We start from the raw sequence: 15934 nt of genomic DNA, 5'->3' as shown, positions 1-15934 counted from the left end.
ATGGTCAAAGACTTCAGCCACCCTATTCATAGACTGTTCTCTCTGCTACCGTATGGCAAGCAGTACTGGAGCGCCAAGTCGAGGTCCAAGAGGCTTCTTAACAGCTTCTACCCCCAAGCTACAAGACTCCTGAACAGCTAAACAAATGGCTACCCAGACCCCTCTTTTACGCTGCTGCTACTCTGTTTATAATCTATGCATAGTCACTTTAACTCTACCTACATGTACATATTACCTCAATTACCTTAACTAACCAGTGCACATTGACTCTCTACTGGTACCCGCTGGATATATTGTTATTTTACTGCAGCTTTTAAATGATTAAATGCTTTTAAATGATTTGTTACTTTTATTTTCTATTTAAAATGTTTTCTTAACACTTCTTTTTATTTATTTTTCTTAACTTTTTAAAGCATTGTTGTTAAGGGCCTGTAAGTAAGCATTTCACTGTAAGGTCTACCTACATCTGTTGTATTCAGAGCATGTGACAAATACAATTTGATTTGATGTGTAAACTGTTGCAAACTACAGTATTATGGTATAGGACAGTGTTGCAAACGTGCAGCAAGTGCATATCTGTGGTCATGTTCTCTTCCCACAGCTGCTGTGCTAACCTTTACGTGTAAGGCAAGCCAGAGTTAGACATGTCAGATATGAGAACACTGGTTATGGTGCAAATTCACGAAGTATGACTGACAACCAGGTATGTTTCACAATTAACAATACTTTATTTGGGAAAGGTAGGAAGTGTCTCTTAAAAACAAGGGTGTACTGGGACAAATTCCGCTCTCTCATTTTACAGTTCCGGTGACTGGTGAAACATCATCCTTTTTTTTAACCAGCTCATGTTTAATAAAATACAACAGGTAAAAGCACCACTGGAGATACAACTCACCAGTTTAACTGTGCCTCTGTTGCCTCCCTGGTGTGCAGTCTGTCTCTGTCTGCCTGTCACTGTCTTTCTGTCTGTGATTCTCCTTGTCGCTGTCACTCCTAAGTGTTAATTGCTATTACATGTAGAGCCAACATATTAACTGACATTACATCTGTGTCTCTCTTCTCCTATATCTACTGTACTTACTTCTGAGCTGTCTCTGCTAAAACTAGTATCCTTTCCCACTGCACTGGTACCAGAAGAACAGGGGACCACACTGCATGTGCTGGGCCCAGCAACTTCCTACTTATGAATGAATGAACACATTTATTAGATATAGAATTACTATTACTGAATAAATGCCTAATAGATGACCGTTGGCTTATATAATACCTTATAACAGCCAAACTACATATTTCAGATTAGTGCATTTCAAGTGTTCCCCCCTGCCCACTTTAGATAAGTGTTTAAGTATTAGGCTACATATGATTCAATACAATAAAACAGAGCGAGAGAAGGAGAGGGAAAGACTGTAGCCAATTGCTACATTAAGGAATTGGCAGTCTCTCTCCCCCTCTGTTTTCTTCTATTGAATTAAATTTACAACCTTCTGTGTTTGTCAAAGAACAATGCCGGGACTAGTTCATGTGGATGCAGATAGATTTCCAGCGTTGTGCTTCATTTGACAGTGTCATAGGCGGGACTTTCCAGCCTCCAGAGTCACTTCTTTACGACAGCTTCTTTACGACAGCTGTGCCTCACTTGCTGGGTTGAAGAGACTGAGACTCAGAAGCGAATACACATTGATAAAACAATTAAAATATGAACAATTCTTATTTACAATGACGGCCTACCCCAGCCAAACCTTAACCCGGACGACGCTAGACCAATTGTGCACCACCCTATGGGACTCTCAATCACGTCCTGTTGTGATACAGCCCAGGATCTGTAGTGATGCCTCTAGCACTGATGCAGTGCCTTAGACCGCTGCGCCACTCGGGAGCCCTGAGTGGGAGCCCTAAAGCTGTCATCAAGGCAAACGGTGGCTACTTTGAAGAATCTCAAATATAAATACATTTAGATTTGTTTAACACTTTTTTACTACATCATTCCATAAGTTTTATTTCATAGTTTTGATGTATTCACTATTATTCTACAATGTAGAAAATAGTAAAAAATAAAGAAAAACCCTTGTTCAAACTTTTGACTGGTACTGTATATATTTAATTCAATTTCATTTGGATTTTTACTTCATCTTTACGATCATTTTTATGATCTTTTGATTGAAACTCTTCAGTTTTTGTTGGAAAGAGAATGGTTAATACTGAAGAGAAAAAAATATCCAATCAGGATTTTCTTTGGTGGTCTCTGGGTAGAAAAATCGAGCTAACTCAGTCAAAAGTGGGACAGAAGGCCCAGATAGCCTAGTTAGGTCATGCTCAGTTCGTACTTTCTCAGGGACTTTGATGAGAAGACCTATTCAGTTGATATACTGTTGAGAGATTTATCTGAACACATTTGTTCATCGGGGAGGAGGATGTTGTAACTTTAATGGGTTACAGAGTTAGTGCTTACAGTTAATTCATTGAGCTGTAGCTTAAGATATTTTATTTTACAGTTATTTACATTTGTAAGAGTGATTGTATTAGAATTCATGTGATGGAGATTGAGGGAACTATGTACATATTTATGTTGTATTGGTTACTATTGGTTTACGCTATTGACTGCAAGTACCAGAATGCCTTGCGAAAAGAAGGAATAAAAAACGAGAACACGCCAGTTATGTACAAGTGACAAGATTATCCTGGCTTTCGCTAGCTACTTTCTTTTATTGTTTTGTAGAATCTAAAGTGGTAAAATGTAATGTGAACAAGTATTATTACTAAAAATAAGCTTTCATCTCACAACCGAAGTCCCGAGTCATTACTTTGAAGGTAGTTATTCTATAGTTATCAACTTCAAGGTGGATGTTGTTGCTAATAACGAGGTAAAGACAGTTTCAAGTTGGATATTCGACGGATATTCGCGCTTTCAAACCACTTGAGCCACAGACACCAAATAATGGTCATGCTGTTGGAAAAATTGCGCACCAATTTACACGGGTCTTATTTTCACGATTTGGACATTCATTCACTTTCCAACGCTAATAAACGTGGAAATGTGAGCAGCATTTTGTATTCTTCGTTGAATTAGTTAGGGAGCGTAAACAAAGTACAAACCTTTTTTTACATTAGAATTTCAATAGCTCCTTGGTCATGTGACCTACTTGATTCAAATAAGGTTCAGAATGTCCACTGACTACCCTTCTATATTGCACACCCTTTAGGTTGTCAATTTTCATCTCACAAGATGTTACATTAATTTTCCCAAATTTAAAATTTCACTAGCTCCTTGGTCATGTGACTTAATGACTTCAAGCAAGGTTCAGAATGTCCACTGACTACCCTCCTATATTGCACACCCTATAGTTTGTCCATTTTCATCTCACATGGTTTTACATTTAAAAAAATCAATGTATAATTTCAATAGGTTCAGAATGTTCTATCTGTGGGCCTACACATTGCACATCCTTTAGTTTGTCCATTTTCATCTCACAAGATTTTACATTAATATTTCAAAATGTAGAATTTCAATAGCTCCTTGGTCATGTGACCTACTGACCTCAAACAAGGTTCAGAATGTCCACTGACTATACCTTTTATATCGCACATTCTGATGTTTGTCTACTTTCATCTCATGCTATTAGACTGAAATCTGCAAGCTTTGCAGGCCTTCATTTTACATGGGTGTAAAAAAACATTTTTTTAAGTTAACAAATGTTCCATACTCGCAATAACTATCTTTCACATGGACACTGTAAAGATCCGCAAATGGCTATATGTGGTATGGATCAAGGACAAGAGAGGTGTTTGAACAGAGGTGCTTAAAGGAAGGCGCACAGGTAGGCCTCATGAAAAACAATGTTTCATATGCGCTTTTTAATCACAGTAATAGGTAGTGGTTTGTCAGTCAGTGAGCTTGATAACGTGAAATAATCTTTTTCATAGCATCACTTTCATATACTGTACATTAAGACAAATCCTTCTACGTTGAGTATTAGAACGCCGTTTACATAACCTGATAATGATTTGATATTTCAGTGCATTCAAAACCAGCCACCTGCAGACAACTTACAAAATGCAATAGTGTATTTGAGGGTTAATTTGTCTGATGAAAATAGTTATTTGATGCATGGCCTACTATTTCTAACTGGAAAAATAAATTCCTATGTCTTTTCTGAGTAAAATCCTTTTTCCAAAATTGATTTAGGCACATTTTCGTGAAGAGGTATGAGGGTTGTGATATGGGTCCTTTAATAGTCAAATCCTTTAAGGGATCAATACATTCCTATATTGCTTCCCCAGTATCTTCATGAACCATCAGGCCACGTGTTTTTGGTTGACCCTGCTGGACAGAAAGAGAAGGAGGAATCGGAACACGCTGCATTCAAATTCAGGTCTTAGTTATTCCATTGTACTGGATCTAATACATATTAGCATTTTACATACATTCATAAGTGTAATACGTTTTTATGACATACTGTGAAAAACTCTCATGGCTGCTGGCTCTGTCACTTTAAGACTGAAAGGGGAAGGGTAGCTCTTAACTTGAACCACAGGTGTTCTCTGTATAGAGAGAGTAATCCAAAAGGCACCGACACACCCCTTGACTTTCAATTGGCACCGTTGACCTGTATGTATTCTCTCCTGATTGGCTCTGTGGTGCACAGTCTGGCAGTCTGACAAAAGTGCCTGAGGTATGAGGAGAGACATCCTCCTTTGTATTTCTGTGAAAAAATATTTCCTAACACTTTGGATCCTCTTCTTGGACAGTTAGAAGACCCAATGAATCAATGCAAAAAAAAAATATTATTACTAATTACTGTCCATGAGTAACCTCAACCTTGTGGGTCTGTGGGTGTTTGGGCCAATAAAGTGCAAACTCAATTCTACCAGTGACGAGTCTCTCATGCCCCTATGAATGGGGACACAGGACAATAGTTTTTAATCTAAACCAGCCCTTTTTTACTGGAGTACTCTAACCCCTAATTGGGGCTCTTTTCTTGACACACAGTAGCAGTTTACCAAATAAGAAGTCAAAAAGATCAGAAAGTAGATTGTTATAAGGGTGTATTACGTCCTGTGCTGGTCACATTGTCATATCCATTCTGGATTCTGAGTGGTAAAATCATAGCTGAAAAATGCCTCTGTGTGTGTATACATTTTCCCCCAAGACAGAACTGCCAAAGGGGGTGCAGTTGCAATCTACTGCAGAGTTCTGTCATGCTATCCAGGTCTGTGCCCAAACAGTTCGAGCTTCTACTTTTAAAAATCCACCTTTCCAGAAATAATAAGTCGCTTGTTACAGACCCCCCTCAGCCCCCAGCTGCGCCCTGGACACCATATGTGAATTAATTGCCCCCCATTTATCTTCAGAGTTTGTACTGTTAGGTGACCTAAACTGGGATATGCTTAACACCCCGGCCATCCTACAATCTAAGCTAGATGCCCTCAATCTCACCCAAATTATCATGGAACCTAAGATCTGTGATCTTTGTGAAGACTTTCTTTAGGCACGTACTGATGAAACTGTCACTTAATATTTTTTTCTTAAAGTCCACAAACGCTCTACATTTATTCACTCTGTGATAGGGTTGGATCCTATATGCTCCTTTTATTATTGTCCTGTAAATGGTTCAGCGCCTATAATTTAGGCTGTGTGTGTGTAGAATGGGGCATAAAGGAAATTACCTCTGCTACTAAATTACTACTAGATTATAGTGATAAGGAAAACAGCATACACATTTGGCTTGTGTATTCATTTGTCTATAAAAAAGAGAGAACTTCAAAATGAGATCCTGCCATGGAAAAGACGATGGACATGAAGTGGAAAGGAGGGGAAATAACTCCCACCATGCAGCAGGACACCTTCAGCTGTGTGGTTTTTGTAATGCAGGTTTGATAGTTATATTTTCAATAATGATTGGTTAGCTGTTATGTGACAAGTAGATCAAAAAAATATTTAATTTTTTTGTGTAGATGGCCAAGGAAGTTGCACAGAACTTCCCCAACATCCCCTTCCAAATTGATATGGAACCTTCAAAAACACATGGAGCAAGTGCGAAAATAAATGGCTGAGGATATACTAAAAATGTCTGGTTTGTAATGACATTTAATTAAAAGTAAATGTAAATTCTTTATTTTTATGTAGTTGTGTCGGACAGCCATATGTTCAGTTCATGCCTATGATTTCAGAGTTCAACAAAGCCAACAACTGCTTCATGTGTGCCACTGATAAAGAACCTGGATGTGGCCCAAAGACTGCCTGGGTTAGTAACATGTTTATCATCTTTTGACAACAGTGACGGCATGTAAGACAATTTACGATATAACACAATGGGTGGCTAATTCGTCATACTACATTGATATTTGATATTATTTATAACGTGTTACATTTTGTTTTAGATTGAATGTTTTGTATTCCAACGGTGGTTCCATGTGCTGTAACTAGGAATGAAGACAAAATAGTTCAACAGAGCAAACAACACAAACTGGAAGTGCAGTCTTTGTTGTTGAAAATGTATGCTATACCCCATCCACACTGAAGAGGCTCTGACATGTACATCAACCAGGGATAAAGAGAAAGTTAACACTGAAATGTTTCATACTTATTTTAAGTTGTATGTTGACACGTTGGAAAAGATTAAAGGTCTACAATTTCTGTTTGAATTGATTTACTGGCCACCATTACTGTGGTTACATGTTCAGTATATGTATTGACCAGCAAACCCACTGCAGCCTACCTCACCAGCTCACTCTCCATCCCTGCTTTGGACAATTAATAGCATGACTCTCGTACGTTGCCCTTTTCCTTTATGGTTGATATTAACGAAGTAAGGAGATATTATCTGTCTCTCTCCTATGGGAAAACTGGGAAAATAAGTACTTAGAACTACCAGTTATTATAGATAAATATTAAAGAAAAGGGTAAACACAACACTGGACTGAACCCCCTAATTGTCAAACTAATATTAATGTACAACAACATAGAAGAGATATAACTAGAGGTTATGCCGTATGGGTGTATATCCACTGCACGCTTCTTAGGTGTGTAATTGACATGACCAAGGAGCAATTGAAATTTAAATTGTAAAATGTACGTTAAACTGCGTGATTTTACAGTACACAAACAAGAGTGTAATATAGAAGGGTACATTCTGCACCATGTTTGAAGTCAGTAGGTCACATGACCAAGGAGCTATTGAAATGTTACATTTTGAAAAATGAATGTCAAATCTTGTGAGATGAAACTAAAGGGTGTGCAATATAGAAGGGTAATCAGTGGACATTCTGAACCTTGTTTGAAGTCACTAGGTCACATGACCAATGAGTAATTGAAATTCAAAAATGTAAATAATTAATTTAAAATAGTGCAAGATGTAAATCGACAAAAAAAAGTGTGTGCAATGTGTGTATGCCATTTTGAAAGTTTTCTGAGTAATGGTTAAAAAAAAGATTTGTCACTATGTTGACAGTCCCTAACTGCTGTTGGTGGACGTAAGGAAAACTACAGGCGAATATCCATCGAATATCCAACCTGAAACTGTCTTTACCTCGGTGTTGCTAATTTGTTTGCGTCACCGTTATGGTCGCTGGTCTTTCAGCAACCACCAACCTGTCACCTTTGATGTGGCATGGTTGTTGTTGCTATTGGTGATAGTGTGACAGTGTTGTTAGGGTACCATAGGTTGTGTAAACAGGGTTTTTGTTTTGCAGGTCACATTATTTTATGTGTCACATGTTGTGTCCATGCCGGTTCTGTCTTTGTGAATGAGGCAGCCCGGAGCGCAGCTAGGCCTGTTTGATTCATTCATAATGTCATCAAAAAGCATTGCTCTTCCTTCACTAAAACTAGAAGGGTCCGACTATAGAAAATATGTCTGGCGTATTAAGGGATTTTTGAGTTTGATACAGAAGGCATGGGGTCCCAACGATCCGCCAACTTTCCATGTGATCTCCTGCGGAAACAATTAAAAAGTCCTCCAGGAGGACCCATCATGATGCTGCACCCAGTGATCCACCTGTCTTGGGACATTTGACTCCTAAGGACACATTGAATGGGCAACCGTGCATGTCTACCAACCATTAGAAAGTGTGGAGTGTACCCAGTCCTGCTGTGGACTGTATTGTTGTAGGCTTGAAGGATGGCTGGTAGCTGTTCTTCCCAATGTGCCTGCACTTTTTCGCTCAGTGTGTTTAACAGAGTCAACAGTGTCTGGTTTATCCTCACAAGTATCCCAATACAATTCACACAGCTGTTTGACCACTGTGGACTCAAGTTGTCCCTCGGTTGCTGTGAACACGCTTGGGGTAACCAAAGGTTTTGAAGAGGTGTTTCCATAGCTCTCAAGCTGTGTTGTGGTCCGTCTGGTCCTTTGTGGGCCCAGCCCATGTGTACCTCATCAACCATCATCAGTAAGTGGGTCGGCTGGGCGACCCAGGGAGAGGTAAATCAAATGTTATTTGTCACATGCGCCGAATACAACAGGTGTTGTATGACCATGAAATGCTTACTTACAAGCCCTTAAACCCAAGAAATAGAATTAAGGACCTCCCGGGTGGCGCAGTGGGCACTGCATCGCAGTGCTAGCTGTGCCACCAGAGACTCTGGGTTCACGCCCAGGTCTGTCGCAGCCGACCGGGAGGTCCATGGGGCGACGCACAATTGGCCTAGCGTCGTCCGGGTTAGGGAGGGTTTGGCCGGTAGGGCTGGGTTTCCCTTTGTAGTCCGTAATATTTTTCAAGCCCTGCCACATCCGACGAGCGTCAGAGCCAGTGTAGTAGGATTCGATCTTAGTCCTGTATTGATGGTTCGTCTGAGGGCATGGCGGGATTTCTTATAAGCGTCCGGATTAGTGTCCCGCTCCTTGAAAGCGGAAACTCTAGCCTTTAGCTCGGTGCAGATGTGTCCTGTAACCCATGGCTTCTGGTTGGAATATGTACGTGCGGCCACTGTGGGGACGACGTCGTTGATGCCACTTATTAGCCAGTGACTGAGTTGGTATACTCCTCAATGCCATTGGATGAATCCTGGTACATATTCCAGTCTGTGCTAGAAAAACAGTCCTGTAGCGTAGCATCCGCGTCATCTGACCACTTCCGTATTGAGTAAGTCACTGGTACTTCCTGGTTTAGTTTTTTTCCCTCTGGATGTGACATGCTGGTAGAAGTTAGGTAAAACTGATTTAAGTTTGCCTACATTAAAGTCCCCGGCAACTAGGAGAGCCGCTTCTGGATGAGCATTTTCTTGTTTGCTTATGGCCTTATACAGCTTGTTGAGTGCGGTCTTAGTGCCAGCATCGGTTTGTGGTGGTAAATAGACACAGCTACTAATAATGTAGATAAGAACGCTCTTGGGAGATAGTGTGGTCTACAGCTTATCATGAAGTATTATACCTCCTTCCTCTGGAAGCCTAGAGAAGACATCAGCATTTATACTGTGGGCTTCTGCATGGTACTTGATGTCAAACTGGTAGTTTGCCAACTGTGCGGCTCAGAGCTGCTCGACTGCCCCGAGGTTAGCTTTATGCAGATGGCCAAGCGGATTATTGTCAGTGTAAACAGTGAAAATGGAGCTAAGTTTAAATTTCTCTGTTACCACTCATTTCAGTCCCAGCAGTTACAGCTTGAAGGAGCTGTGGTTTTGATAGTTTCGATCAGACTCCGGCTGCCGTAAGCGATGACCCTTTCCAGCCCATTCTGCACTTGAGACAACAGCCCCCAGCCCTCGGAAGCTTGCATCTACTTAGAGCAGGAAGGGGGAGACAAAAGTCAGCATATACTAAAAGGTTACTTTTCAAGGTATCAAAAGCAGTTTGACACTCTAGAGACCACTGTGCTGGGACACTTTTTTTTCGTGAGCTGAACCTCTGGCTGCCCAATAGCTTATTGAGAGGTACGGCAATCATGGAGAACTTGGGGATCAATCATATATAATACCCCACATAGCCCAGGAATGATTTTACCTGACTCACTGTGGTAGGGGTAACCCGTTCCTTTACTGCTTCGACCTTACCAGGGTCCGGTGTGTCCCCCTGGGTGCCCACCACATGCCCAAGGTAAGTGACCTGCCTCTGGAACAGGTGACACTTCAGGGGTTACATCGTCAAGGTTGATAACCAATGATTCTCCTACCTGGTTCCGCAGACACCTTTGCATCAGGGGCTGGCAGGTAACACAACCCGAACGGCATCTTTTTAAACTCGAACAGCCCAGTGGAGTGGTGAAGGCATTCTACTCCCGGTCTCGGGGGTCCACCTCCACTTGCCAGTAGCCACTGGCGAGGTCAAGAGTGGAGTACCAGGCATCCTTTTTTCAGGTTAAGGAATACTCGATCCTGGGATGTGGGTTACTGAGTTGCGCTTTCTGTAATCAACACAGGAACGCCACGTACCATTCTTCTTCTTGACCAGGACAATAGGTGCAGCCCAAGGGCTAGCACTCTCATGTACCACTCCTCTGTCCAGCATCTGTTTCAAAAGGCTGTGAATTTCCTGGTAGAGTGATGGGGGATTGAACGGAACCGTTCTCGGCTGGGTGGGGTGGTGCCTGTGGGGATGTGGTGGAGCACTGAATCTGTATGGCCAAAGTCTTCTTCGTAGAGTACAAATTAGTGATGCGTGGGTTGAAATATTGTGTGGATGAAGGACGGGTGTGTGGTGGGTTGAAAGAAGAGAAAACAATGCATTTAAAATCCATAAATGTATCATTCTTGTGCAATTCATTCTATAGGCTTCCACTGAGGATTTTCATTCAGAATTTTTCTCTGTCGTTAGAACTGTACGCCCTCCAAATACACTGAGTGTACAAAACATTAAGAACACCTACTCTTTCCATGACATAGACTGACCAAGTGAATCCAGGTGAAAGTTATGATCCCTTATTGATGTCACCTGTTAAATCCACTTCAATCAGTGTAGATGAAGGGGAGGAGACAGGTTAAAGAATGATTTTTAAGCCTCGACACAATTGAGACATGGATTGTGTATGTGTGCCATTCAGAGGGTGAAAGGGCAAGACAAAATATTTCAGTGCCTTTGAACGGGGTATGGTAGTAGGTGCTAGGTGCACCGGTTTGTGTCAAGAACTGCAAAGCTGTTGGGGTTTTCACGCTCAACAGTTTGCCATGTGTATCAGGAATGGTCCACCACCCAAAGGACATCCAGCGCAACTCAATATTAGGAAGGTGTTCCTAATGTTTGGTATCCTCAGTGTACATGCCAATTACCAGAAGCCTAATATTTGTTCAATATTTGGTGAAGTGCTAAAAGAGGATGATAGCAATTGTGTGACGATTGTGACAGTCACAAGACGTGACTTCAAAATGGCACGTCAAGGGAACTATAGGCTACTTTTTCAGATTTTTTGTTGGATTTTATTAGCATCCTCATTAGCTGTTGCAATAGAATCAGCTACTCTTCTTGGGGTCCACAATGGAATAGTAGCCTGAAATGTGGATACTGACTGTAGGTACAGTCGTGGCCAAAAGTTTTGAGAATGACACAAAATTAATTAAGTCTGCTGCCTCAGTGTCTTTAGATATTTTTGTCAGATGTTACTATGGAATACTGAAGTATAATTACAAGCATTTCATAAGTGTCAAAGGCTTTTATTGAAAATTACATGAAGTTGATGCAAATAGTCAATATTTGCTGTGTTGACACTTGTTTTTCAAGACCTCTGCAATCTGCCCTGGTATGCTGTCAATTAACTTCTGGGCCACATCCTGACTGATGGCAGACCATTCTTGCATAATCAATGCTTGGAGTTTGTCTGAATTTTGGGGTTTTATTTGTTGATAAGAGAATTTTGTTCTCCAGGTACATAACCCAATTTAGTTATATTACTCAGTCTGCAAACCAGAATTTGTAAGATCCTGGTCGAATGAAATAGACGGAGGCCCAGCTACAATAGATAGTCTAAAAGGTTTATTCACAGGAACGTCCTAAAGTCAGGAATACAAAACAACAAATGTATTTATATAGCCCTTCGTACATCAGCTGATATCTCAAAGTGCTGTACAGAAACCCAGCCTAAAACCCCAAACAGCAAGCAATACAGGTGTAGAAGCACGGTGGCTAGGAAAAACTCCCTAGAAAGGCCAAAACCTAGGAAGAAACCTAGAGAGGAACCAGGCTATGTGGGGTGGCCAGTCCTCTTCTGGCTGTGTTGGGTGGAGATTATAACAGAACATGGCCAAGATGTTCAAATGTTCATAAATGACCAGCATGGTCAAATAATAATAATCACAGGCAGAACAGTTGAAACTGGAGCAGCAGCACGGCCAGGTGGACTGGGGACAGCAAGGAGTCATCATGTCAGGTAGTCCTGAGGCATGGTCCTAGGGCTCAGGTCCTCCGAGAGAGAGAAAGAAAGAGAGAATTAGAGAGAGCATACTTAAATTCACACAGGACACCGGATAGGACAGGAGAAGTACTCCAGATATAACAAACTGACCCTAGCCCCCCGACACAAACTACTGCAGCATAAATACTGGAGGCTGAGACAGGAGGGGTCAGGAGACACTGTGGCCCCATCCGATGACACCCCCGGACAGGGCCAAACAGGAAGGATATAACCCCACCCACTTTGCCAAAGCACAGCCCCCACACCACTAGAGGGTAATCTTCAACCACCAACTTACCATCCTGAGACAAGGCCGAGTATGACCCACAAAGATCTCCTCCACGGCACAACCCAAGGGGGGGCGCCAACCCAGACAGGAAGATCACATCAGTGACTCAACCCACTCAAGTGACGCACCCCTCCTAGGGACGGTATGAAAGAGCCCTAGTAAGCCAGTGACTCAGCCCCTGTAATAGGGTTAGAGGCAGAGAATCCCAGTGGAAAGAGGGGAACCGGCCAGGCAGAGACAGCAAGGGCGGTTCGTTGCTCCAGAGCCTTTCCGTTCACCTTCACACTCCTGGGCCAGACTACACTCAATCATATGACCCACTGAAGAGATGAGTCTTCAGTAAAGACTGAAAGGTTGAGACCGAGTTTGCGTCTCTCACATGGGTAGGCAGACCATTCCAGAAAAATGGAGCTCTATAGGAGAAAGCCCTGCCTCCAGCTGTTTGCTTAGAAATTCTAGGGACAATTAGGAGGCCTGTGTCTTGTGACCGTAGCGTACGTGTAGGTATGTACGGCAGTACCAAATCAGAGAGATAGGTAGGAGCAAGCCCATGTAATGCTTTGTAGGTTAGCAGTAAAACCTTCATACTGACTTCTCACGCCCACACATTCCCACAACCATACGCACACACACACACACACACACACACACACACGTGCATACAAACAGACACACACACACAGACACACACACACACACACACGCATACAAACAGATGCACACACATGTCCTGCTACTCAGCCGCCAGAGATTAGTGACCTTGTCCTTGAGACATACTCCCTGTTCTTCTCCCAAATCTCTAGTCAGGTCGGCACCAAGCTCAGACAGTCTGTGTTTATAATACCATAAAGACATATTGTCTTTACCCTACTTCTGACTAGACTACACATTTATTGATTATGATGTTATGCATTCAAATCACTTCCATAGAATTATATGTTTCAGGGCGGAATATTCTAATCATTCAATTAACCTGATAATTTTCACCTGACAATCCACCCTAAATGACTAAATAATACACACTGATACATCAATTGTACACAAGAATAATCCAGACCAATACATTGCTAATCATATCCTGCTATATGTTACCCCATCTATTGCAAGCCCAACGGTTTCTCCCCTCTCTGGGTGGGGAGACCTCCTTCCCTGCTATCAGATTCACGGTGGTCATAAGTTATCTGCCACAGTTCCTTGTCTGCTTTGATTCAAACACATTTCCATATGTTTTACAGTGACAGGGTGGAATCCTTTTAATTATTGCCTAAACATTTACTACAAAAAATGACACATCTATTTTTATTAATATTGTCAATGTCACTCAAAATCAATCTCACAAAACCAATACGTGTATTTTCATCAATGACAGTTATAGGCCTACATTAGGTATCCTAACACTTCCTGTTTTTATTGCAATCTTCATAAAAAAACAGTCTTAACCCTCAAAAATAGTCTCATCCAACATTGGCTCCTTGTAGTTAAAAGAAACGGAGCCATCTCCTAGGCCTGTAGGCCCGTATTCGTCATCACACAGGCCGGAGCTCGAAATCGGTTCGTACCTCACCATCTGTTGCATCATTGACCTCTCCAGAGTCCTGATAAGCAAAACTTTCACACAGGGGACCAAACAACACCCACACAGAACCAAAACATTCATACAGGTGAAGGTTGCCCATAACACAGTGATTATTACATTTTTCAGTTTCCCAAACATACTATCAAACCAATTTGTTAGAGCATTATCTACCCCAGAGTTCTCTGCCAATTCGTGAGCTAATGTTGTTAAACCAGCCAGGGCCTTGGTCACTGATCCGTCTGGAGCTGTGTTATCGGGGATTAAAGTACAACATTCTACTTCCGAATATCACACACCCTACCACCCTTTTCAGCCAGTAACATATCCAATACTATCCTATGTAAATTCTATTGTCAAAAGATCCTGACGGAGCACTCCTTACTCTTCTACCTGGCCCTAGGTCTTTGTGTCGAATAAAGGTGAAGGGCATGCCTAACTGCACCAGTGTACATATACCGGTCCAATTTGTTGGCAGGTTATGCCACAGCTTCATACCTCCACATAACCACCAGACATCCTCTCTGGGCCTTTTTATCTTACTAAAATCCTCGGAACTCCTTGTCTTGTCGGTTGTAACATTCTCTGTCCTTTGGCATGTTCTATGTTCTTACTTCCCATACATCTTACGGATCCTGGATCCGCCCGTGCACGGTTCTCAGCAGTTCCTTGGGACGACAGAGGCAGGTATTGAGATCCGGCTCGAAGGACCAATTGATAAGAGAATTTTGTTCTCCAGGTACGTAGCTCAATTTAATTATATTACTCAGTCTGCATACCAGAATTTGTAAGATCCTGGTCGAATGAAACAGACGGTGGCCCAGCGACAATAGATAGTCAAAAAGGTTTATTCACGGGAACGTCCTAAAGTCAGGAATACAAAACAATTCATTTTATACTGACTTCTCACGCCCATACATTCCCACAGCCATACACACACACACATGCATACAAACAGACGTACACACACACACACACACACACACACACACACACATGCATACAAACAGACGCACACACATATCCTGCTACCCAGCCGCCAGAGATTAGTGACCTTGTCCTTGAGACATACTCCCTGTTCTTCTCCCAAATCTCTTTCGTGAGAAGACCGATTTTCGGGAAAGACGCACCTAGAATACTAAATCGACTCTACTGGGTTGTTTAGTATTCTAGGGCAACAAGTAATTACAGAAAAGCAGCATGTCTCTTTAGACAAGTTGACTAACAGTCTACAAACATATAGGAAATTATAAGCAAAAACGTAGGTCTACACTCTTAGAAAATGGTGCTATCTAGAACCTAAAAGTGTTCTTTGGCTGTCCCCAAAGGATAACCCTTTTGGATTCCATGTAGAACCCTTTCCAGAGAGGGTTCTACTTGGAACATAAAAGGGTGACTACCTGGAACCAAAAAGGATTCTACCTGGAACCAAAAAGGGTTCTCCTATGCAGACAGCCGAAGAGCCCTTTTGGAACCCTTTTGAGTGCATCTAAAAAAAATATGCTCTGACCTCTCTGATTGTACACCGCATTTTCTATATTTTGCGGGTTGATTAATGTTAAGATTGGAATTTCCGGTGGAGACAGTGAGGGAAGGTTTTGTACCCAATTCTGCCTGTCCTCAATATGTGCACCTAATGTGTTCAACCCCTCCTTTTTTATGGTCTAAAGCTAAAGTTGTAGGATTTCTCAGACTATGTTCTCATCCTGGGAGATGATTTGAACTTACTAGTTGACCACTCTATTGATTCTATT

This window comes from Oncorhynchus mykiss, chromosome 25 (assembly GCF_013265735.2).
Source record: "Oncorhynchus mykiss isolate Arlee chromosome 25, USDA_OmykA_1.1, whole genome shotgun sequence".
NCBI classification, from domain to species: domain Eukaryota; kingdom Metazoa; phylum Chordata; class Actinopteri; order Salmoniformes; family Salmonidae; genus Oncorhynchus; species Oncorhynchus mykiss.
The sequence above is the reverse complement of the archived record's forward strand: the minus strand, read 5'-3'. Positions refer to the sequence as shown.